We start from the raw sequence: 25,949 nt of genomic DNA, 5'->3' as shown, positions 1-25,949 counted from the left end.
TGAGTCCGAGGAAGCATCCTCTGGTGTCTCGTGGGACTATTCACACCTATCTTACAGAGTCATTGTGTGGGACGAGTGAGATCATTCATGAAAACTTTTTGAGAAACTAAGACTTCTATAGAAATGAAAATATGGCATGAACACCATTGTGTTCTGTATTCTGTCGCCTCTGAGTCTCTGGACATCATTCCTTAGGAGGGCTGCCTGACACGGGGACACCAGATGTCCCAAATTCGTGGTCTCCCACACAGGTTTACCCCACCGTGTGCATTCCAGACCTCATCCACTCCTGGCACCGTTTACCAGCCCTTTCCCCTTCCTGCTCTCATCTTCAAATTCCCATCGCCCTCCACTGGCTTCTTCCCCTTTGGGCAGAAAACGATTCCGCCATCCTGGGGTAAAAAGAAAACACACCTGGGCCCCTCGGGGCCCCTCTTCCCTTCCCCTTTGCCATACAACTAGGTTTCTAGGACATGTAAGTCACGGCGAGACCTCGCTTTTCCTCTCAGAGGCGACGCATTTTCTATGGCCACCAGCCGCTCCATCCTTGTCTACCTGAGGTCTCTGCCACAGATGTGCTGTGGACCCTTTGGGACCCTTTATGTGGACCTTTTATGTGTGCCCTTTATGACACATTCTCCTTCCTCTGGCTCCCTCACATCCTCCCTTCACCTTCACCCTCACCCTCAACCATCAAGATCATCTAATTTTAGGGATTCCACTTCTGAAATATTTCTCATACCTGTAGCCTCCCCTCAATGCCCACCAGCACTGCCTTGGTTCAGCCCTCCTCTCACCTGGACTGTCTCTCACCTAGGCTATTGGTTCAGCCTCTTAAGGTGTCCTGACCTCCCACCCTGGCTGCCCCTATGCTCTAGAGTCAATTCAATGCAAAGCCCTTTGTGCTGTGCTAAGTCGCTTCAGTCATGTCTGACTGCAACCCAGTGGACTATAGCCCGTCAGGCCCCTCTGTCCATGGGACTCTCCAGGCAAGAATACTGGAGTGAGTTGCCATGCCCTTCTCCAGGGGATCTTCCCCAAGTCTCTTGTGTCCCCTGCGTTGGCAGGTGGGTTCTTTACCACTGGGGAGCTTCCCTGGTGGCTCAAACGGTAAAATCGTCTGCTTGCAATGCTGGAGACCTGGGTTCAACCCCTGGTTCGGGAAGATCAACTGGAGAAGGAAACGGCAACCCACTCCAGTACTCTTGCCTGGAAAATTCCATGGATGGAGGAACCTCATAGGCTACAGTCCATGGGGTTGCAAAGAGCGGACACGACTGAGCGACTTTGCTTCTTTACCACTCGCAGCACCTGGGAAGCCCCTGTGCTGCAGCCCTTGCCTGTATCTCTTCCGACGCTTCCTTTCACATTTGCATTCATTCCTCAGATCTGTCCTGGTGTGTCACGGCTCTGGGATTTTCCATATTTCGTAATTTATCCCCATAAAACCTTCCTGGCCTACCACTACCCCAAACCTCATGCTGGAGAAATGTTCGTCTTATAAATCCCAGCTTAACTGTCAGATCCCGCAAGGAGCCTCCCCTGATCCTCTGCTCCCTCCCACTGCAGGCTCAGCCTCACCTCAGGCTCTGAGCCCCCGCTGCTCAGCCTTGCTGCTCTCAGCCTCTCCTCACTCTGCATTAAGCACACAGCATGTGCGCCTCAGACCTGGGAGCTCTGGGAGAGAAGGCTTCGTGCCTGGTGCTCTCTCTTTCGAGCTCTTGCTCTTAGATTTGCAGAGTCTGGTGCAGAGCTAGCACTCAGTAAACGTTTGTATTACAGTCGAGTTGACTGACATGCAAAGAACAACTGGAAGCGTCTTGACAAGCCATAGTGACTTTGGAATACCCAAGGAATGACTTGGGTATTGTTCCTGTATTCCCATGCTTGGCAAAGTAGTTACCCTCACCTGGGATAGATTTATTGATTCACAGTTTTCAAGGGTCGTCTTGACTTGTCCACCCTCCACCACGTTCTGATCTCTGCAGACAGCAGGGAGCTTCCTCCAGGAAGGCCGCATCCTGAACAATTCCAGGTACCCGCCTCCTGGGGTGGTATGACTGACTGGACCTGTGGAAGCAGCCAGAGCACTGCAGCTCTGAGCCAGGGAGCAACTCCAGTGTGCTGAGTGCTTTTCTGGATTCTTTTTCTGCATCTGCATCCCCCGATGATGAGGCCCCTCCAGAAGGGCAGGGGTCTCTTCCTCTGCCCCTCCCCCACCCCCACCCCCATACAGATTTTTTTTTTTTTGCTCCTGTTTCGTACCACCCATGGCTTCCTTTCCAAGGTCTCTCCCACCCTTCTCTCTTGAGGGGAGAAAAGAAAAGGACGGCTGGTTAGAGTCACAAAGCATCCTCGCAGAACTGACGCCATCGGCTTTTGATGGGTTTCAAGGGGCCGTACTTGCAGGGCAGGCCTTCTCTGGCCTCCTTTTGTATCCTTGAACTGTTGTTAAACTCATTCTTGAAATTTTCCTTTGTACATTCTGCCTGACTCACTCTCGCACTCCTATCTGGTGTCCCGTCATGTTGCCATCACTAGAAAACCTTTAATTTCAACTGCCTGTTATAGCTAAAAGTGTGTTATGTTATAGAGTGGAGTGTTGTTATATACTGTGAGATTGTGATATTATATATTGTAATAACGTCTGTTCCCTGTCATTTTCTTTGAAAATCACATTTCAATCATCTTCATAGATTCCTCTCTCTAAACTGGCTTGGAAAGCTTTCCTTTATCCTGGAGTGAAAATGACAAAGACCAGGAGAAAGCTTGGCTTCTCGCAGGGGCGGGAAAGGCATGAAGCTCGGGTGTAAGAATGTCAGGCACCAGCCCTGGGGGACGTGGGTGTGTGTTTGGGTGGGTGGTCATCAGCTCTCTGTCTCCACCCTGGATTGTCTGTCCTGTCCCCCTTGTTGTGGGGTGGGGTTGTGAGTTTTGGCCAGTAGAATGTGGACAGCGCGTGCTGGATTTCACCTCCCGGTTGGAATGTTTAATGACCAGCTCAAAGCCCTGCACGACAGGATGGTCGGCCACGTTTGAGAGCGGGGCTCCTGCCGCAGCCTGGAGCCCTGTGTGACAGTGACAAGCCTGGTCTGCAGCGGATGGTTGTTGTTACCACAGCGTGACCTGGTTTAGCCAGACTGGCCGAGCAATTGGTTCTTTGCCCAGAACAGTTGTGCTCTGTGACAACAATGTAAACTGTGTGTCATGGGATTCGGGCAAATATGAAAATGAAAAGGGTGAAATAGAGACACCCATGTCCCGGGAGCATAAAACACACTTCCGCTGTCTCAGGCCACGGAGATGTTGGGGGTTGTCTGTACTGCCGGCCTCTCTGACGGAGGCAGGAAGGCGGGGAGGACCAGGGCAGGGTTGGCTCAGGCAACATTTGAGTGCCCGTCAGACCTGCCCCGGAGCCCTGGCAGCTCAGATCTCAGCAGACAGTCACTTCCGTGCTGTGGGCGGGGGGTGGGGGGGAAGGCCTGTCCTGTGTCCCGTGCTCTCGGGGGGCATCTGTGAGGATTCCCTGTAAGCTAGAGATTAAGCGGGCACGTTTTCTCCTTGGAGCTCTTCTTTGTCTCGGTTTCATTGTCACCTTTCCTGTGTGACAGCGTCAGGGCTCTGGAGAGGCAGAGGTGAGAAAGTGTGAGCGCTGTGTCCCGTTTCCCAGCTGTGTTTCTCTGAGCAGAATCCACAAGGAGGGGAAGCCTGTCCCTCTGACCCTGCACCCTCATCCTCTGTATCCCCCACCACTGTTGCCCTGGCCTCCTCTCTGGGCAGCTCTTCAAGTGGCTGTGTGCTTCCCCACAGAGTATATGTTCTCTAGCCCTCCTGGGACAGATCTTCTAGGGTGTTTCAAGGTGACAATCTGGTGATCCGGTGGATTATCTTAGAGCATACTCTGCTGACGAGTGCGGGCTGATCCGGTGGATTCATCTTAGAGCATACTCTGCTGACGAGTGCGGGCTGCCTGGGCGCGTCAGCGTTCCTCGACCAGTTATTGATGCTTCCTGTGCCCAGCTCTGAACACAGTACTAAGGGGTGGGAGCAGGGGCGGGGGAACTCAAGACTGTGGCCTGGTGCTGCCCCTAGACCTTTGCAGTTTAACTGGGGAGGCAAGCGGAGCCAGCGGAGGGTTCAGAAGTGTGTGTGAGGAACTCTGGGTGGAGATCCAGGCCATGAGAGGGGGCTGAAGAGATGGCAAGAGTGCTCTGTGGTCTCAGATGGTCTGGGAGGCCCCAGGTCACTGTCCCGGGGCCCGAGTTTCCCCATCTGTCCAGGAAGGAGGGCGGGTTTGTGTTTAGATTGTCTGATGATAAGATTTTCCAGGAAAGGCGGTTCAGCACTGGGCCCCCCCTGCTACAGATTCGGAGTCTGTGCGTCTGGAGTGGGGCTGGGAACCTGGCTCTTTATTTCCTGTCTGACCTCCCCTCTCCACCCCAGTTCTGCCTGGGAGCTGGAATGTTGGGGGTTTAGCGGGGGCAGGCTGTGAAAGGTGTGGGGGACTTCGAGGGGGGTCTTGGAGATGCCGAGCTCCGGGTTGGAAAATTACTCACCGCAGCTGGGACGGGTCACCCGGTGGGGAGATAAGGACGTTGTTCAACTCTAGTCGGTCGATGAATAATATGCCCACCTAGTTAGCTGGACCAGGGAGGGTTTGTTGACCAGGGTGCCCTTTGGAGGAAGCTGGCGGCAGCCTGTCTGCTGGTGCTTGTATTTAGCCTGGGCGTGACAGTGTGTCAGGCTGCTGGGGAGGCTCTCTGAGCCAACTGGTCCTGATTCTTTAGACCAAACGTGGGAGTTGGGTCCCCACAAGGGACCAATGAAACGGGCAGCCCCGAGTGGGCCTGAACCTCTCCGAGTTGGAAAACGCTGCTAATCAATTCAGCAAACCCAGCAGCGTGCGCAGAGGACCCCGTTCCTAGTGGTTCTCAGACTTCCTGTGCGTCCCGAATTGCCTGGCGGGCTTGCTAAAAAGTGTGCTGGGCCCACCTCCAGAGTGTCTGACATTGGCTGAGAAGCGGCAGGGGGCGGGGGGTGGGGGCGGGGGGGGGCGTTGGGCGAGAATTTGCATTCTTAAATTTGTGTTGCCAGGTGCTGGTTGCTGCTCCCAGGATCACACTTTGAAAACCAACGCCAAATTCTCAACCCACTAGCCTGGGAGTGAGGGTGGTTTCTACAGACTCAGGACCCAGTCACTCTCCCCTCCCCCGGGCACTTATGCCCTAATCGGGGACCAAGTCCCACCCATCCAGATCAAGGGAATATGAGACAGTCAGTGTCAAAGCACTGAAGTGATCCCAAGGTGATGTGGGCACCAAGAAGGTTGGGGAGAGGGAGTGTGCCATGGGGGAGAGAGGCGTCCTCAGCAGAGAGGTGGTGAAGGCGGGCAGACCTGGAGGACTGTGCTGTGTACTGCACACGTGTGACCTGGGAAGGCAGTGGTGCCCCGCTGGAGTTGTGCCTTGCGGCTGCTCTGACAAATGAGAGGGTCCCTGGAGCTGGGCTGGCATGTAGAGGCACAACCTAGGAAGCCCAGAGTAGGTCTGGGGCAGCAGAGAAGAAGCCAAAGGCCCAGTGGATTCCTACTAGGGGCAGGAAGGGGGAGCCGACCGTGGCAGGTCTGAAAGGCTGGGGTGAGGAGTTCAGACTTTATTCCATGATGAACTGGACACAGATCAACAGTAGTTTGGCTCCCCAAAGCAGACATCTGGAAATTGAGTCTTAACTTTTGAAAAACAGATTTTTTAGTAGTAGTAGCTCATGGCCAGTCCGTGTGACATGATTTCAAGGCTGAATCTCAGTGCTTTCTCTGTCATTCCCTCCCCCCATTTATCCTGCACCCTGTTTCTTCCTCACTGTCCTTGGATTTCACTGTTAGAGATTATATCCTTTTGTTCAAAACATCACTCTCTCCAAGAGGCTCGTGTTAGCTCAGTCAGTAAAAAATCTTCCTGCAATGCAGGACACCTGTGTTCGATTCCTGGGACGGGAAGATCCTCTGGAGAAGGAAATGGCAACGCACTCCAATATTCTTGCCTGGAGAATCCCATGGACAGGAGCCTGGCGGGCTACAGTCCATGGGGTCTTAAGAGTCAGACACGACTTAGCAACTAAACCACCATCACCACCACATTCTGTGTCCCCTTAGAAGAGGTTGACACGGCAGCCCTTTTCTCCAAGAATCAATAGCAAGGGACATAGGACAGGTTAACTTTGATGGGTGTGGAGGCAGAGATACAGTATAATAAAGTCCAGGTGTGATCAGAGAGGAAGCAGGAGACACAATGGGTTTAGGGAAAGTACGTTGAGGCTTTCCCTAGAGAATGTCAATGAGAATGTTCTCTGGGTGGTGTGAGGCAGGAGGCCTGGATGCTGATCGCACAGGGAGGCATCAGTGCGCTTGGCAGGCTCAGAACGCATGCGCCCACTCTCAGTTGCTTCAGTCATGTCCAGCTCTTTGCAGTCCTATGGACCATAGCCTGCCCGGCTCCTCTGTCCACGGGATTCTCCAGGCAAGAATATTGGAGTGGGTTGCCATACCCTCCTCCCAGGGGATCTTCCCGACCCAGGGATGGAATCTGTGTCTTCTGCTTTGCAGGTGGATTCTTTATCCACTGAGCCACCTGAGAAGCCTGAACTCTCAATAGCTCTATCCAACTTCTTTGGTTCCCCTATCTCCTCTCCTTTATTGGAACACTGAGGGGAATGTACTACTACCTTTCAGACCTAACCCTGGCACACTGGCCTTCTCCTCTCCTGCTTAACTGGCGAGAAGGGATAAAATTGGTGCTAGATTCACAGTCAGGAAAGGAGGAAATAGCTGTGTTTCTCAAGTCATCTTTCCAAGTCCATGGATACCTATGCTCTGGGTGGGAAGAGAAACTCTACTAGTTGTATTTGGGGATGACGAGAAGTTGAGGAAATCTCAGGTGAGTCCTTTTGCCAGAGGATTAATTGCCTCCTTATTTTCCTATTCCAAAGTCAGTTTTTTCCATATAAGATGGTCTGTAAGTGGGAACAGTGTATATAGTACATATAAAGCTCCAGCAAGAACCTGTCATGAGCAAAGTCATTAATTGTGTTCATGTTGAGATTGATTATGTCACCCGAACACACCTGTTTGTAGAAAGTTGGAGTTCTGCTCACAGGTGTGAATTACACAGATGTATTCCCAGGCAGTCCCATCCCTAACACTGCTTTTACAGAATGCCTGTATCTGACAACTGGAGTCTAATTTCTGCTACCAATTGACTGTTTTTTCTCCCACCTAATTCACTGAAGGAAGGAAAATTTGGAAGGCCCAGAAAGTGGCTTGAAGTGCAGATAAAGCCCTTTTTGTGGGGGCAGGGAACACAGGAGGCCCAGCACTGTGCCTCTATCTCCATCTGTCTCCCACTCATGCTGTGATGGAAAATGCAGACATGGCCCTTTGAGACCGAGCACTTCCAGGCTGTGTGACGTCAGTGGGCAGGTCACACAGCCATTCTGCTCCTTGTTGATACTGATGCTGACCTGAAATTATCATGAGAGAACTGAGAAGATGTCCATGGAGCCCCTAGGACCTTGTTGGGTGCCCTTTCTGTGCACCTGGCTCTGTCCTGCTCCCTGTGTTGTCACAAAGGCCTGGTCCTTCGAGAAAGGCCTGAGTGGATTTCCTGGAAGCACCTAGATTAGGTCATTAAGTGGTTTTAGCATCAAAGTTAGACAGATTTGGTGGGAACTGGGGGACAGGGACTCTTCTGTAGCCCTGCAGAGGGTCAGAAGCTGGGCCCAGTCTGTAGCCTGCCCACCTCCCCAACACTGCTGGTTACAAAGAGCCTGGAGAAGTGCATTTATCAGTCAGCAAAGCTAGGAGAAGTGGCACTATTAAAGGAGAAGGAGGGTTTCTGAATAGCAGAGGCTGTGCTTTTAGGCGATGCTGGGTGCCTCTGAAGTAAACAGAACACTGCTTGGAGTTAGAAGAACTGGACGCCACCGTCAGCTATGCCCCTTGTGGTCTGTGTGATCCTGGACTTGAGCTCTCTGCACCTCAGTTTTCACATCTGTACATTGGGTATGACTGTCCTTTCCTGAATCCCGTGGTTGCTTTGAGGATCAGGAGGTACAGAATAGGAAGCTCTGTGCAGACAGCAAGACACAGCAAAGGCATAGGATTATTGTTATATCAGTTTCTATTTCTGTATTGCTTTTAGGCTTCCAGAGAACTTTCTCATCTTTTCTTTTACTTAATGTACAACAGCTGTGTGAGGTGGGCAGGGCTGATGACAGAACTCTCATATACAGATGTCTAAGGCTGTTTGTGATGGACAGGGAGGCCTGGCATGCTGCGATTCATGGGGTTGCAGAGTTGGACATGACTGAGCGACTGAACTGAATTGAACTGAACTGAAGGCTGTTTGAGGGCTTCCCAGGTGGCGCTGTTGTTAAAGAACCTGCCTGCCAATGTAGGAGACATAAGAGATGTAAGTTTGATCCCTGAGTCGGGAAGATCCCTTGGAGGAGGGCATGACAATCCACTCCAGTATTCCTGCCTGGAGAATCCCATGGCCAGAGGAGCCTGGCAGGCTGCATCCACAGGATCACAAAGAGTTAGACACTATTGAAGCGACTTAGTACACAGCACACACAAGTCTGGCTGATGGTTTGTCCGAGGTACCCCTGAGAGCCGAGGGTGAGAAAAGCCTGGACTCTGATCCCCTAGACACAGAGGTCACAGCTTTTTAACTTACCTTCTATCTTGACATCACTTTGCTCACTTGTTTACACATCGCTTCTGTCTTTAACTTTGGTCACTTCTGCTCTTCTCTGAAGTTCAGCTCCTCACGTGACACTCTCTGAGGCATGTTTTTATCTCCTGACATGCTACCAGATCCCGGCCTGGGGCTTCCTACCAGAGGGGACTCTTGAGCTGGACCTGCCAGGCCAAGTAGAGGTTAAACAGAGGTGAGGGAGGGGGCTGGGCAGAGGGTGGGGCCCTAGCCCCCCGACCTCGGGCCTGCCAGGGCCCCTCAGGCTCACCTGTAGGGGTTCAACGCTCTGTTCTCTCCCCTCCACCGCCTTCCTGCTCTGCCAGACAGAAATCGGCCAGTGGGTAGCATCCTGGGTCCTGTGCCCCAGTCTGAGCTTGCCCTGCTGCAGAGGTTGAGCCAGGCTAGGCTGGCAGGGGGAAGGGGAATGGTTCCCAAGCCCAGTGGTTGCTGCTGTGAAATCTTAATCACTTTCATCGAAGTTGCCATTTAGCTTATCTTTAGATCAAAACCAACTTAACACACATTGCGCGATTTGATTTAAAGCAACATCTCTGCCGGGAATGGATGAAGGGCGGGAAAATAGTGTCTCTCAGGATGCAGCTGGGAGTCCGGAAACCCCAAACCACATGTCCTGTCCTCTTAGATCACTGTCCTGCTGAGAGCCCCTCCTTAAGCAGAAGTAAGATGCTCTCTGCACTGGGGAAGCCCTTTGATGCCCAAGCTGGTGGGATGCCCATGCGGGAGGAGCAGTTTGTTAGGGGGAGATGCACAAAGCCACCTTTCCATCCAAGGAGCTTGTGTCCCTCCTTTGCTGGCTGCTGGTTTTATCCTCCTCGCCAGTCCCTGCCCCCATCACCAAGAGTCTGAGAGCTTGTGAGCAGCAGTGATGCCCAAGGGCTTCCTGAGTCCAAACCTGAAGGGAATGTGACCCATGGCTTCTGTGGCGAATCAGGTTTACATCTCATGCCAGTATACGGCAGGAGGCGGGCCGTGTATATGTACATGTCAGCTGGTTCAAGTCTATGGGGGAAGTATTAATGGGAAGAGGTAGGCCGTGAATGACCGGGATGGGAGGAAAGCTGCATTCTGTAGCCCTTTGTGTCATTTCAACTGTGAACAACGTGAAGGTATTTCTGTTTGTGGTGGGTGGAATAATGGTCCCCAAAGATGTCCACTCCCCAGTCCTCAGAACCTGTACATGGCTTAAGGGTCTTTGCAGATGTGGTTAAGGCTATGACCTTGAGATGGAGAGAGGAGCCTGAATTATCCAGGTGGGCCCAGTCAAAACACATGAATCCCCCAACAGCAAGAGACCATGCCTGGCTGCGGTCAGAGAGGGAGACACGACAACAGAAGAACAGTCAGAAAGATGCCACACTGCTGGCTTTGAAGACGGAGGGAGGGACTCACAAGCCAAGGAATGCAGGCAGCTTCACACAGCTTCAAGAGCGAGGGAATGGATCTTCCCTTAAGGCCTCCAGGAGGGAACACAGCCCAGCTAACACGTTGGTTTTAGCCCGATGAGATCCATGTCAGGTTTCTGGCCTTCAAACTGTAATATAATAAACTTGTGTTAAGTCGCAGAGTTGGTAATCATTTGTTACAGTGTTCATGGAAAACTAATATGTACTCAAACCAATAAATAAGACAGTTTTGGATAGAAGCCCACAGTCTAGTTAGAGTGGACGTGCACAAAAGAAACAGCTTTCAGTGCTGTGCTGGGTGGTGCAGACTACATACTGAGGAGCCGTCACTTGGAGGACTGCGGGAGTGCCTAGCATGGCAGGCACTATGCTACATGCAGGGCCATAAAGTGAAAAAGGCCTGGTCGCTGCCCTGGGGGAGCTTCATGGAAAATTTTGCCGTAACCCCTGTTCCTTAAAACTGGCCTCAGGACGAGTGCACTGCGTGCCCTCCCCCACCCCTGTGGCCTGCCAGGCAGGGTATCTCCAGGCGCCTTGTTATCTTGGGCCCAATGGACTGGGCTTTCCCTCCTTCCCCTGCTTCCTGCCAGTTATCCTGCCTTGAATACCTCCAGAGTGGAAGAACCCACCACCTTGAGACTCGTCTGTGCTCTGAACCTTCCTCCTAAAGCACTCACTGTGTGCACCGTTCATTCAGCATCACTTGAGGACCGGATGACTCTGGGTTTCTGCTTTGGGAGGTGGGCATTCCGCCTTCCCTCATGAGACCATGTGTGCCCTCATGCATCTGTTACAGCGTTAATTTGTTGCCCACTCATCATCTTGACAAGACCAAATACTCTCCAGGGACACACTAGAACCTGTTGGATGAAGCAGCTGTGCAGTGCATTGGCCGTGGCCAGGCGGGTGTTAGGAAGGATGCAAGAAGCACAGAAGGATGGAGCCTTGGTCTTTGAGCCAACCCCAGTGGCTCAGCAGTAAAGAATCCACTGCAACGCAGGAGACACAGAAGATGTGAGTTCGATCCCTGGGTCATAAAGATTCCCTGGAGGAGGGCATGGCTACCCACTCCAGTATTCTTGCCTGGAGAATCCCATGGACAGAGGAACCTGGTGGGCTACAGTCCATGGGGTCATAAAGAGTTGAACACGACTGAAGCGACTTAGCACTGTCGTACAACTGAAGCGACTTAGCACCGTCGCACGCAATAAGAGAAAATGTATCATTGTTCTCTTCTTCTGGTTCCTCTGTCCATGCCCATTTTATACAGGAAATGAAGGGAACACTGACTTCCTCCTCTAATCCTCCCTCCCCTATCATGTATTGCTACAATGCTGTTCATCTTCCCCATTCGAAGAAATCACCAAGCTGCCAATAGGTGCTTCTCAAATCCTGCCAGCTGCCACACTCAAGGCTGCATCGAAAGACCCCTCCAGACCCAGCTGCCCTCTCCCTGCTTTTCTCTGCTCTCTCCCCTCCGCACCCCCAGCCTCCAGTGTCCTAGGATCTGTCTTTGCCTTTCAAGGCTCCGTCTCCTGGCCTACGTCTCTGTGTGTCTGAGCAGAGGTGGCCACGCACACGGCCAGGTGACACGTGTACACGCTGTCACTCTTGGAAATCAGCCCTCCCTGAGGACGTGATCTTGGCGCACATCTCAGGCTCTGCAGGAGACTTAGAGCAGTGTGTTCACGCTGGGAACACATGAGATGCAGTGTTTCATGTGGGGAGACGGCAGGGTACCCTAGAGCAAAGCCCACAGAGCCACCATCCTTGTGCTGATAAAGAACAAGGAGGGTTGGCGGGCACGTCTGGCGGCTGAGGGAGCACGTCTGGGAGCCAGGCGGTTGAGAGGATTTGAATTCAGACTCTGGTTGCTGACTGTTTCTAAGCCTCAGTTTGGTCATTTGTAGAAGAGGGAGCTGGACTCAGACATGGAATGACACAGGGATGTACAGAGTTGGGGTTCAGTTTTAAACCTGAGCTTGCCTTCTGATCTGACCCTGGTGGTAACGTCAGCTCCGACAGTATATGGTCCTCCCCTTTGGGAAGACCAGATGCCAAAGCAGAAACGGGTGCTGGGGTGGGGCTGCTGTGAGGACTGACTTGACTTGTCCCTGAGGGAGTCCCGGCTCTTGGTGGTGGTTAAGGTTCATGCTGTTTCACTGTCGGCTCATTTCCTTACTGCCATGCTGCTGCCTGGGTCAGACCCAGCAGGGCTGTGGGTCTGCAGAGGCCCCTTCTCGGACACCCTCCAGGTGGCATCCTGGGCCCGGTCATTTGGCAGGCAGTGCTGGATACCTGCCATGGTGCTAACACTCCCTCTCAGCCTCCTCAGCTCCTCCATCTCTACCTGGGTTATGCATCACCTCACCTTCTTTCCCAGCAGCCTCCCACATCCACCTCCAGGTCTCCTCTGCCCCCATTTCCTGCCCTTTTCTTACCAACTTCAGCGTTTTGTAAACCATCTCCCATCTTGGTCTCAGAGTGGATTTAGTGTTTATTTTTTTCTAGAAGCTTCCCCCTCCTACAGCCTGGCTTTTCCATAAAGGCACCCTTTCAGAACTGCCCACCTCCAGGCTTGAAAACTCTGAAATTCCCTTTTCCAACCACAACCTCCAGGCTCTCCGCTGGTGTCCTCCCTAGAATGAGTGATGTGGGCACCCAGTCGTGCACGGAGCAGGAAGTGCACATGTTCAGGGGGCGTGACAGGTGGGTGATAAATGTGGAGTTGACGGGCTCAGATGGGAAGCTGGGTGTGCACAGGGGACAGTAAGAGTTTGTTGGTGCATATCTGCTCTGACCTGGGACGGAGGGACAAAGGCAGAGGGCCTCGAGGTTTTGCGACTGCCTTGTAGAGGGGTGGGGGTGGGGAAGGGGAAGGAAGAGGAGGCGTGGCCAGGGATGGAGGGGCGTGGCCAGGGAAAGGAGGGGGCTGAGCCAGGGATGGCGGTACCAGGTGTTTCTGATTTAGGGATGAGCCATCATCTGATCTAGTGCCCATTGATGTCTTCCTCTGAAAGGAAAGCCTCATTTGGGGAAATTATAGCATCTCTTATGGGAAGAAGCCAGACAAGGGCATATTGAAACTTGAGGATCAGTTTGGAGAAAGGAGTGACCCCAGGGATGTATACAGTTGGGATTAAATTCTAAACCTGAGCTTGCCTTCTAGTCTGGCCCTGGTGGAAATGATAGCAATTCTGGTGATCTCTAAATACCCCCTCTGGGAAAAACAGCCAACGAAGCAGCAATAAATGCTGGTTTAGGTGTGGAGTCAAGCCACAGATACTAATACTTCAGTTATCTGGAACTCTGCCGGCTTTCACCTCTGCTGTCCAGGACATGGATCACAGAGTGAGGGACAAGTGCTTCTAATCAGTGAAATAGCTGAAGCCATGGCTCCTTATCCTGAGACCACCACTCCACCTGACCCCTTGCTCAGAACTCCATGGTCGCCCAGCCCAGGGGGCTGCACATTAGAAGTGAGGAAGCTTTTAGGCAGCCACCATTCCTAACAGGTAGCATGACCTCTGGGAACCTCACTGTGGGGAGGGGCAGGTGGAGGAAGAGAGAAAACTGGAGCAGTAGGAACAAATCTCCTGATGTAGGAGAGCATCTCATAGAGATGCCAGAGGGCCTTGAAGACAAGGTTATGGTTATGTTATTTTCAGCACCTTGGCCACTGCGAGTGCTTTGTGGAACAAAGCTGGGCAGAGGTGTACACAGACAAATGTTAGGTTTTCTTCCTTGCCACAAAATGAAGAGAAACGTATATCATTTTTTTTTTAAAGCAACTTAGTGCAGTAGGGCTAAAATGAAACACATTTTGTTGCTTGAAGGGGCAATGTTTAGTTGTTTAGAAATCCTTGGATGTGAAATATCTTGTCTGTATTGATAGAAGAACTGTAAACAGTTATTCCTGCTGGTTTGATGGCGTATTAGGACCAAAAGAGACCATGAGATTCTATAAACCCATTTTTAAAATTGAATATTATTTATTTATTTTTGACTGTGCTGGGTCTTTGTTGCTGCACGGGCTTTTCTTTAATTGTGGCAAGCGGGGGCTACTCTCTAGCTGTGGGGCCCAGGCTTCTCGTCGCGGTGGCTTCTTTTATTGCAGAGCTCAGGCCTTGGGTGTGCAGGCTTCAGTGGTTGCAGCATGTGGGCTCGGTAGTTGTGGTCCACTGGCTTAGTTGCTCTGTGGCATGTGGGATCTTCCTGGGCCAGGGATCAAACCTGTCTCTCCTGGACCGGCAGGTGGATTCTTTCCCAAGACCCACCAGGGAGGCCTCCTATAAACTCATTTTTAAATGTTTATAGGTTCATAGATGTGAAGGGATCTACCCAAGATTCCATAGCCAGATGGTGGCAGAACTGGGCCTTGAACTTGGTTCACTAGAGTGCAAAATAAATTCAGGGTTCTGGAGAGCAGGCCTGGGTTCAGACACTATACCTCTGGCAGGAGCAGCCAGACCAAGGCTGGGACCCCTTCCAGCCTCCCAGAGGTTAGAGCTAAGGTCTAGATGGGAGGCTGGGGGGCCTGAAACACCTGCCCAAGGGCAAATTGAGGAGGTACTGCGTAGAATGGGACAGGGCCTGGGTGAATGGGTAGGGGTGTTGGTAAGCCAGGCGAGCCGGATAGAGGTACATAGACAGCCTGGGGGTGGGGGGCTGGGAATGGTGTGAACACGCCCCAAACATAAGTGAGCTGCAAGCATCCCTGGGCTGGACAGCGACTCCTGCTACTCTAGAACGGCCTGCCTCCAGGGATGTCCGAAACTGGTTTGAAAGGCAGCCTACAGCCCTGAAGTGGGAAACAAAGAAGAAAATGCCAAGCACACCTTGTGATCTTGTGGGAAAGAGCTCCTAGAGTCTGGTTTTTGCTTTCTATTTTTTTGTAAGAGAGGCTGAGAGGGCTCAGAACCCGGCCTGTCCAATGCAAACCCGGGGAAGCATCTTACTGCACATCTGTCCACAGACTTTCAATTTTTGCTCTTAATAACTGTAAGCTCGGGGTTACCAGGGTCTCCCTGTTGCTATAGTGAGAGGTGGTAATGCCAGCCTTCCAAAGAGCTGGACCCTTGGCTTAGAGGAAGAACAGAATCTGGGTTGCTTTATATTTGGGGTTTGACTGAGGTTTAATGCACCATTTTCTCGCCGTCTCAGTAATGGCAGTTTGTGCTCAAAATACACCCAACCTCAGTAACAGGATAACTGAGGATCTGGGGGAGTGGGCATTTGAGAGTGTATAGAAGGTAAATTTTAAATTACACAAATGATAAAACTTCACCAAGAACATCTAGAAAATGACAAAGAAATGAAAATACATGTGGTTATAATCCCGTAACACAGCCTTCACTGTCCTGAGCCGTCATCCTACCATCAATTTTTTTAAATGTGCCTTTGGCAGAGTTGAAGATGTAGTGTGTGTGTGTGTGTGTGTGTGAAATAATGGGCAGTCTGCTTTTTCAGTTAATATGTCATAGGCCTCTTTTGTGCTGCTGCATTATCTCAATAAACATCATTTTTATTGGTTGGGTAATGTCACATCATTTTGTAAAACTCTCTCCTCCTTTTCATCTTCTTGGTCTCCCTCATGCCATCTCTGTTAAAATTCTGCTCCTTCTTTGATTTGGATAACTGGCCTGCCTTGTCCCTGTCTCCATCCCCCGTACACACACATACACATACACACATACACAAACACACCAGGATTTCTTCCATACAGCCTTGCTAATCAAAGGGTGGTCCCAGACCAGTGGCATGGACATCCCCTGGGAGCTTGTTAGAAATACAGAATCTCAGACCTAAACTGGGACCCACCAAATCTGAACCTGCATCTCTATTCTGACAAGATCCCCAGGTGATTCCTAAGCACACTGAAGCTTGAGAAGCACTGAGCTGAAACACATTCCCCTGTTCCAGGACAGAATCCTGTCCAGATGTACAGCCTGCAGAGAGCTGGCCAAATGGAGAGGGGACAGGGAGTGAGTAGGGAAGGGTCAGGCAGACAGGTGGTGGGCAGCTGTGCACCAGGAATCTTAGAGAGATAGCAGGAAGGAAGGAGGCCTGTGAAAATCTATGGAAGATGCAAGATTGAAAATCGAGGGCTCAGTTGGCTAGGAGGGGCAGGAACACAGTGACCCGCCCCGGCTCACTCCTACTTGGTAGGTGAAGAAGCTGAGGCACAGAGAAGTGAAGCTGCTTGGCCACAGTCAGCAGTGAATAGGTGCTGGAGCTGGAAGACCAATCTCATTCCAGAGCCCACGCTCTTAACCGCCCTGCAGTGCTGTGGAGGGTAAACGACAGGAGGAAGAAAAGAAGGAAAGCATGTTAAGCTCCCACAATGAGCTGGGTATTTTTTCACTTCCTTACATATAACGATCACGAAAGCCTTTGCTTTTTTAGACATTTGTTTATTTGTGGCGGCACTGGGTTTTCATTGCTGTGCATGGGGCTTTCTCGAGTTGTAGTGAGCAGGACTGCTCTCGAGTTGCAGTGTGTGGGCTTCTCATTGCAGCGGCCTCTCTTGTTGCAGAGCCTGGGCTCTTGAATGCTGGTTTCAGCAGTTGTGGAGTATGGGCTTAGTTGACCTACAGCATGTGGAATCTTCCTAGACCAGGGATGGAACCCATGTCCCCTACATTTGCAGGTGGATTCTTAACCACTGGACGACCACGGAAGTCCCATTACAATAGCCTTTGGAGGTGGATATTCATATCCCATGTTACAGACGAGGAGGTCTGTTTGTACCAGTGGTGAACAATTCCTGAGTTCCCATGGTTACTAATTGCTGAAGTCAGGACTTGAGCCTAGGACATTTTGGGCCCCACTGTGAGACTTTTTCCAACTTGCATACGTCATCCACAAGGTGTGATACTGGTTTCTCCACTCAGAACAGCTTCTTTCCTTCCCTTTCTCTCTTGATCTTATTTTTTTAGATTTGATAAAAACTTAACTTAAAAAATATTTTATTGGAGTATAGATGATTTACAATGTTATGTCAGTTTCTTCTGTACAGCAAACTGAATAACATATACATCAGATCAGATCAGTCGCTCAGTCGTGTCCGACTCTTTGTGACCCCATGAATCGCAGCATGCCAGGCCTCCCTATCCATCACCAACTCCCGGAGTTCACTCAGACTCACGTCCATCGAGTCAGTGATGCCATCCAGCCATCTCATCCTCTGTCGTCCCCTTCTCCTCCTGCCCCCAATCCCTCCCAGCATCAGAGTCTTTTCCAATGAGTCAACTCTTCACATGAGGTGGCCAAAGTACTGGAGTTTCAGCTTTAGCATCATTCCTTCCAAAGAAATCCCAGGGCTGATCTCCTTCAGAATGGACTGGTTGGATCTCCTTGCAGTCCAAGGAACTCTCAAGAGTCTTCTCCAACACCACAGTTCAAAAGCATCAATTCTTCAGCACTCAGCCTTCTTCACAGTCCAACTCTCACATCCGTACATGACCACAGGAAAAACCATAGCCTTGACTAGACGAACCTTTGTTGGCAAAGTAATGTCTCTTCTTTTGAATATGCTATCTAGGTTGGTCATAACTTCCCTTCCAAGGAGCAAGCGTCTTTTAATTTCATGGCTGCAGTCACCATCTGTAGTGATTTTGGAGCCCAGAAAAATAAAGTCTGCCACTGTTTCCACTGTTTCCCCATCTATTTGCCATGAAGTGGTGGGACCAGATGCCATGATCTTCATTTTCTGAATGTTGAGCTTTAAGCCAACTTTTTCACTCTCCACTTTCACTTTCATCAAGAGGCTGTTGAGTTCCTCTTCACTTTCTGCCATAAGGGTGGTGTCATCTGCATATCTGAGGTTATTGATATTTCTCCCGGCAATCTTGATTCCAGCTTGTGTTTCCTCCAGTCCAGCGTTTCTCATGATGTACTCTGCATATAAGTTAAATAAGCAGGGTGGCAATATACAGCCTTGACAAACTCCTTTTCCTATTTGGAACCAGTCTGTTGTTCCATGTCCAGTTCTAACTGTTGCTTCCTGACCTGCATACACATTTCTCAAGAGGCAGATCAGGTGTTCTGGTATTCCCATCACTTTCAGAATTTTCCACAGTTTATTGTGATCCACACAGTCAAAGGCTTTGGCATAGTCAATAAAGCAGAAATAGATGTTTTTCTGGAACTCTCTTGCTTCTTCTATGATCCAGCAGATGTTGGCAATTTGATCTCTGGTTCCTCTGCCTTTTCTAAAACCAGCTTGAACATCAGGAAGTTCACGGTTCACATATTGCTGAAGCCTGGCTTGGAGAATTTTGAGCATTACTTTACTAGCGTGTGAGATGAGTGCAATTGTGCGGTAGTTTGAGCATTCTTTGGCATTGCCTTTCTTTGGGATTGGAATGAAAACTGACCTTTTCCAGTCCTGTGGCCACTGCTGAGTTTTCCAAATTTGCTGGCATATTGAGTGCAGCACTTTCACAGCATCATCTTTCAGGATTTGGAATAGCTCAACTGGAATTCCATCACCTCCACTAGCTTTGTTCGTAGTGATGCTTTCTAAGGCCCACTTGACTTCACATTCCAGGATGTCTGACTCTAGGTCAGTGATCACACCATCGTGATTATCTGGGTCGTGAAGATCTTTTTTGTACAGTTCTTCTGTGTATTCTTGCCACCTCTTCTTAATATCTTCTGCTTCTGTTAGGTCCATACCATTTCTGTCCTTTATCGAGCTCATCTTTGCATGAAATGTTCCTTTGGTATCTCTGATTTTCTTGAAGAGATCCCTACTCTTTCCCATTCTGTTGTTTTCCTCTATTTCTTTGCATTGATTGCTGAAGAAGGCTTTTTTATCTCTCCTTGCTATTCTTTGGAACTCTGCATTCAGATGTTTATATCTTTCCTTTTCTCCTTTGCTTTTCACTTCTCTTCTTTTCACAGCTATTTGTAAGGCCTCCTCAGACAGCCATTTTGCTCTTTTGCATTTCTTTTCTATGGGGATGGTCTTGATCCCTGTCTCCTGTACAATGTCACGAACCTCATTCCATAGTTCCTCAGGCGCTCTAACTATCAGATCTAGGCCCTTAAATCTATTTCTCACTTCCACTGTATAATCATAAGGGATTTAATTTAGGTCATACCCGAATGGGCTAGTGGTTTTCCCTACTTTCTTCAATTTGAGTCTGAATTTGGCAATAAGGAGTTTATGGTCTGAGCCATAGTCAGCTCCTGGTCTTGTTTTTGCTGACTGTATAGAGCTTCTCCATCTTTGGCTGCAAAGAATATAATCAATCTGATTTTGGTGTTGACCATCTGGTGATGTCCATGTATAGAGTCTTCTCTTGTGTTGTTGGAAGAGGGTGTTTGTTATGACCAGTGCATTTTCTTGGCAAAACTCTATCAGTCTTTGCCCTGCTTCATTCCATATTCCAAGGCCAAATTTGCCTGTTACTCCAGATGTTTTTTGACTTCCTACTTTTGCATTCCAGTCCCCTATAATGAAAAGGACATCTTTTTTGGGTGTTAGTTCTAAAAGGTCTTGTAGGTCTTCATAGAACTGTTCAACTTCAGCTTCTTCAGCATTACTGGTTGGGGCATAGACTTGGATTACTGTGATATTGAATGGTTTGCCTTGGAAACGAACAGAGATCATTCTGTTGTTTTTGAGATTGCATCCAAGTACTGCATTATACATATATCCACTCTTTTTAAGATTGCTTTCCCATATATGTCATTACAGAGGATTGAATAAAGTTCTCTGTGCTATACAGTAGGTCCTTATTAGTTATCTGTTTGGTATGTAGTAGGGTGTATACGGAGAAGGGAATGGCAACCCACTCCAGTACTCTAGCCTGGAAAATCCCATGGATGGAAGAGCCTGGTAGGCTGCATCCATGGGGTCGCACAGAGTCAGACACAACTGAAGCGACTTAGCAGCAGTAGCAGCAGGGCATATACGGAGAAGGCGATGGCACCCCACTCCAGTACTCTTGCCTGAAAAATCCCATGGACGGAGGAGCCTGGTAGGCTGCAGTCCATGGTGTCGCGAAGAGTCAGACACGACTGAGCGACTTCACTTTCACTTTTCACTTTCATGCATTGGAGAAGGAAATGGCAACCCACTCCAGTGTTCTTGCCTGGAGGGTCCCAGGGACGGGGAGCCTGGTGGGCTGCCGGCTACGGGGTCACACAGAGTCGGACACGACTGAGCGACTTAGCAGCAGCAGCAGCAGGGTGTATACATCTATCCCCCAGTCTCCAATCTCCCAATTTATCCCGCACCCCTGGTAACCTAAGTTTGTGTTCCACATCTGTGACTCTATTTCTGTTCTGTAAGTAAGTTCATTTGTACCATTTTTAAAAGCTTCTACATTTAAGTGATGTCTGACATTTGTCATTCTCTGTCTGACTTAACTCAGTATGACAATCTCTAGGTCCATCCATGTTGCTGAAAATGGCATTATTTTATTCTTTTTTATGGCTGAGTAATATTTCATTATGTATATGTACCCCATCTTCTTTTTCCATTCTTCTGTTGGTGGACATTTAGGTTTCTTCCATGTTCTGTGTTGTTGGTTATTGTAAATAGGGCTGCAGTGAACACTGGGGTACATGTATCTTTTCAAATTACAGTTTTCTCCAGATATTACACCCAGGAATGAAATTGCTGGACCACATGATAGCTCTATTTTTAGTTTTTAGGGACCTTTCATATTGTTCTCCGTAGCAGCTGTACCAATTTACATTCCCACCAACAGTGTAGCAAGGTTCCTTTTTCTCCACGTCCTCTCCAGTTGGTGGAGTTTTTGTTGGTAGAGTTTTTGATGATGGCCATTCTGACCAGTGTGAGGTGATACCTCACTGTAGGTTGATTTGCATTTCTCTAATAATTCATGATGTTAAGCATCTTTTCATGTACTTTTTGGCCATCTGTATGTCTTCTTTGGAGAGATGTCTATTTAGTTCTTCTGCCTATTTTTTTGATTAGTTTTTTTTTTTTTTTAATTGAGCTGCTTGAGCTGTTTGTATATTTTGGAGATTAATCCCTTATAGTTTCCTTCATTTGGAAATATTTTCTCCCAGTCTGTGGGCTGTCTTTTTGTTTTGTTTCTGGTTTCCTTCGCTGTACAAAAGCTCTTAAGTTTAGTTAGGTCCCTTTTGTTTATTTTTGTTTTTACTTTCATTACTTTAGAAGGTGGATAAAAAAAGATCTTGCTTTGATTTATGTCAGAGAATGTTCTGCCTGTGTTTTCCTCTAAGAGTTTTATAATATCCAGCTTTACATTGAGGTCTTTAATCCATTTGGGGTTTATTTTTGTGTGTTGGGTTAGGGAGCAGTCTAATTTTAGTCTTTTATACGTCACTGTCCAGCACTGCTTACTGAAGACACTGTCTTTTCTCCATTGTATATTCTTGCCTCTTTTGTCGGGATTAGGTGACCGTAGGGTTTACCTCTGGGCTCTCTGTCCTGTTCCAGCGATCTATATCTCTGTTTTTCTGTTAGCACCATACTGTCTTGATTACTGTAGCTTTGTGGTATAGTCTAAAGTCAGAGAGCCTGATTCCTCCAGCTCTGTTTTTCTTTCTCAAGATTGCTTGAAAAAGAAATCTTGGGGTCTTTTGTGTTTCCATACAAATTGTAACTTTTTTTTTTTTTTTTTTTTGGTTCTAATTCTGTGAAAAATGCCATTGGTAATTTAATGGGGTTGCATTGAATCTGAAGATTGCTTTGGGTAGTATAATCATCTTGACAATATTGATTCTTCCAATTCGAGAATATGGTATATCTCTCCATCTCTTTGTGTCATTTTTTATTTCTTTCCTCAGTTTCTTAGAGTTTTCTGAGTACAGTTCTCTTGCCTCTTTACATAGGTTTATTCCTAGTTATTTTATTCTTATGATGTGATGGTAAATAGGATTGTTTCCTTAATTTATTTTTCTGATCTTTCATTGTTAGTGTATAGCAATACAAGATATTTCTGTGTTTTAATTTTGTATCCTGCAATTTCACCAAATTCATTGATAAGCTCTAATAGTTTTCTGGTAGCATCTTTAGAATTTTCTGTGTATAGTATCATGTCATCTGCAAACAGTGACAGTTTTATTTCTCCTTTTCCAATTTGGATTTCTTTTGTCCCTTGATTTTAAAACTGCACCCCAGGCCAGGGGCACATTCCCCTTGCCTGTTCATGATGGGAACAAACACAGGGCAAGTTTTAGATGTTTTTCCAATCCTTAAACTTGTGAAATGCGTACAGCTAGAAGGTACCTGGTTGAGCATTTAATCCAACTGCCTCATTTTACAGTTAATGAAACTGTAGCCCAGAGAGTTCAAGTGGCTTATCTGAGGTCAGACAGCCATCAAGTTATAGACCTGAGACTCTCACTCATGCTCCATTTGTGACTCTGGGCTGAATTTGCCTCTGGTGCCCTGTGTGCTAAGGAGTCTGTTCACCACCCAGGCCGCCAGCACTGAGTTGTCATGTTGCTAGGTCAGTGTAAGTTCAGCCTTCAGCTTAGGCAGGAAGATGCAATAGATGAACCTCCATTAAAAAAAAAAAAAAAACAAAACAAACCGAAAGCTAACTAATAAAAATAATATCTGCTTGTTAAAAATCCAAGCAGCATGTCTGCAAACACTTAAAAGCACCCCTTCCCAGTCCTCCTCAGCCCACTCCCCAGGGGTAGTCACTTAGTGCTGCCTCCAATGGCTTCTTAATTTTCCTGCCAGCCCCTGGGTTTTGTAAGATCCATGCCACAGCAAGGCTATTTTTAACAAGCATCCTAGGCTTCAGGGGGTTGAGGAGAGGGAAAGAAAAAATATATTCTATTTGTGTATTTTTAATCCATGTGCATTTGAGCAAGCAGTGGCTTTCCTGTGCCTGCCGCCAAGGGTTTTGGGCAATTGATTAGGCTTTCTGGGTGCAGGGCAATCCTGTCTCTCCCCCTAACAAGGCTGGAAGGCCAGGGAGAGGCTTAGGTGATATTTCTGGGACTGATGGCTGCCTCAGCTGGCCACCTCCTGCTCCTGCCTGCCCCCAGCCCCTCTCCTTCCCGGCAGCCTTGACAGCCCTGGCTGGGTCTCCCAGAGCAGTGGAGGCCTGGGAACCTGACTCTTTGTGCCAGCTCATATTTAGAAATGTCTCCAGCCAGAGGTTGGCATCTGTCCCGCTTGGGCTCTGGGCAGGGGGTACAGTCACATGTGCTGCCTTCGGGTGGGCAGATTCTGAGTGGGCAATGGCCTGCTCTGAATATAAACACACTCCTTTTATGCCGAGTAGCTGGCATCCGAGCCTGTGCTCCTGGGCACTGGGTGAAGGCGAAAGCTGGTAGCCAGATGGGCAACAAGGAGATGGAAGAAAGATGTCACAAGGCTTAACTGGGCAAAATGGTGGTGGGGGAGGAGTCTCAGCTCCCTCACCCACCCCCTCCCCCCGACCCCCAGACCCTGTCTGTTTCCCACACTCCTTTTCCAGGCGCCCAAAACATTGCCTGAGTAGGGGCTCTGCAGCCCCACGGGGGTTGGGGGCAGAGTAGGCCAGACAGTGCCCCTCATCTGGGCTTTCCCTTCTGCCTTGTGAGTTCCCCAGTCTGTTGAGGGGTGATCCTGGGAGGCCGTGGGGATGGGGACCAAAGTGAGGCTGGACGTGGGGCCACCTGTGGGCTCCTTGTCGGTGAGCCGCCAGCCCTTCAACCTCTCCAGACGGAGCCTGCAAAAACGTGGCCCCGGGTGACCGTGAACACTACAATTTCCTTCTCACCTGCTTTCTTTCCCATGATAGCGCATGACAATGTATGAGACAGACCGACCGAGCCAGTCTTAAATAGTGCCCCTTGGGTAATGACCAGTATGTGCCTCCAGTCTTAAATAGTGTCCTTGGGTAATGACCAGTATGTGCCTCCAGTCTTAAATAGTGCCCCTGGGTAATGACCAGTATGTCTCAGTCCTGTCAAAGCTCTCCTTTCTTTTAAACAGGTCCTTTACGAAGGGGCATTCTGGTTCATTCACTGAGGTGCTTAATGAACACGGGTGAAGTGCTACCTGCAGCCCCCTCAGCGGCTGACGGGGGCTTTGAGACCTCCTTACACGGCCCCTCTCCACCCCTCTGCGGGCCCGCCCTGCGGACCATGGTGGCTTGCTTACCACATTCAGCTCTCTGAAGAGGAGTCTGCCTTCCTGCAGCTGAACCTGCAGAGAGAACACAAATGCAGCAGCAGGACTTCCCTCTTACATATATGTGTGCTCAGTCTCTTCAGTCGTGTCCGACTCTTTGTGAACCTATGGACTGTAGCCCACCACGCTGCTCTGTCCATGGGATTGTCCAGGCAAGAGTACTGGAGTGGGTCGCCATGCCCTTCTCCAGGGGATCTTCCCGACCCAGGGATCAAACCCTGCGTCTCTGATGCCAAGTTAGTGCCGAGTGTGGAAGCCCCTAGCGTCCCCCACCTCAACCTGCTCCATCCTTCCTTCCTCTTCCCACATCTCAGGGGAAGAGAGCTCCAAGCAGCGGTCAAGAAGGCTGAATAGACATTTTATTTATGTCTCCACAATAACTGAATGAATGAATGAGTGGATAAGCAAGTGAGCAAATGACTGGAGGAACAAATGGAAGCTCCATCTCTGCTCCAAAGGAACTTGGAATTCGAAGGGGAAGAACCACGCCTGCCTGTAGCACGGTAGTGCTGTGGAACTGAAGGGGTCCCTGGGGATTGGACTCACTCCCCTCTTTTTATGGGAAAGGAAGTACGGGGCTGCCATGCGGCAGACCTCGGAGGTCAGAGCTTGGCGAAATCACCCAGGGTGAGTGAGATCCAGAATCGAGCGCAAGGCTGCCCTACTTTCCCTCTGCTGCCGCCCTGAGTGTCCCTCGTCCTTGGGAAAAATTGCCTTTTCATATGGTTGGGAGGGGATGGTGCCATTTTTCTTTGAGGGTTAATTGTTTTGCTGACAGCACAGATAATTAGGAGTGAGAATCCCGGAGCGAGGGCGACAGCACCGTCTGCTGTGAATATGTTTCAGCCCCACCTTGCAGGAGGGCTCGAGAGGGCTCCTGTCCCCACCCTCCCACCCCCAGCAAAAACTGATGTGCTCTGGCTGTTTGCTTCTGGAACTCCAGCCGCCAGGTGATCCTGTAGCCCGCTGGGCGAGCTGGTGACCAGCTTCAAAAGGGTGGGCTTCTCCCCCCTCCCCCAGGTCACGTGGCGTGTGTGCGCAGTAGGGCTCACTTCTTACTAGGTAGAACAAGGACCCCACCCCTGCCTCGGGCTGCTAGAGACACAGAGCAGTACCCCCAGGAGATGACTTTCTGTTCTTCCTGTAGCCTGATCTCTTGAGTTCTGGTTCGCTGCTGAGGAAGGTGGGCATGTGGGTCTGCCGTGGGCTCATGGCTGACATTGGTGTTTGGGCCATTTTTTTCTGTTTAATTCCATGGATTTGCCACCTATCCTGGGTTTTCTGGCCTTTGACTGTGCTGCTTGTTCTAGAAGGAGCTCAAACTGCCTTCTGTTGCCAGATAGCAATTCCCTAGGTGTGACTTCTCCAGGAGAAACAGAGTAGCTTTGGCTTCAAGCTGAGAATCCCATCATCCAGGAGCATCTGAGATCTTTCTTTGTAGGGGCTGGAACTTTGGGTAGTGTTTTTTTTTTTCTTTCCATTTTCATTATTTAGGAGTATATCACATAAACGAAAGAGCATTGACCTGTATATATGCTTTTTGAAGGTAATACCAATAACTGCTTAGTTCTTTCAAAGGGGCGTCTTACCCCCGGTGCTGCCTTGCGCAGAAATGCCTGGGGGCAGAGCTGT

The 25,949-nt window shown here is 49.4% G+C and overlaps 1 protein-coding gene across 6 annotated transcripts in view; it reads left to right on the top strand.

Moving 5' to 3' along the window:
- The window catches only part of ZBTB7C (zinc finger and BTB domain containing 7C), a 383,514-nt gene that overhangs the window by 53,995 nt on the left and 303,570 nt on the right, over nucleotides 1-25,949 (top strand). The window contains exon 2 of one of the 6 annotated variants that reach the window (XM_070361654.1): nucleotides 24,120-24,944. The exons of the other annotated variants lie outside the window; for them this stretch is intronic. The gene's annotated coding sequence lies outside the window, so the exon portion shown is untranslated. The remainder of the gene's footprint in view (nucleotides 1-24,119; nucleotides 24,945-25,949) is intronic. 6 annotated transcript variants of the gene reach the window in all.

The sequence above is a fragment of the Bos mutus genome, chromosome 24, assembly GCF_027580195.1.
Source record: "Bos mutus isolate GX-2022 chromosome 24, NWIPB_WYAK_1.1, whole genome shotgun sequence".
NCBI classification, from domain to species: Eukaryota; Metazoa; Chordata; class Mammalia; order Artiodactyla; family Bovidae; genus Bos; species Bos mutus.
The sequence above is the reverse complement of the archived record's forward strand: the minus strand, read 5'-3'. Positions and strand labels throughout refer to the sequence as shown.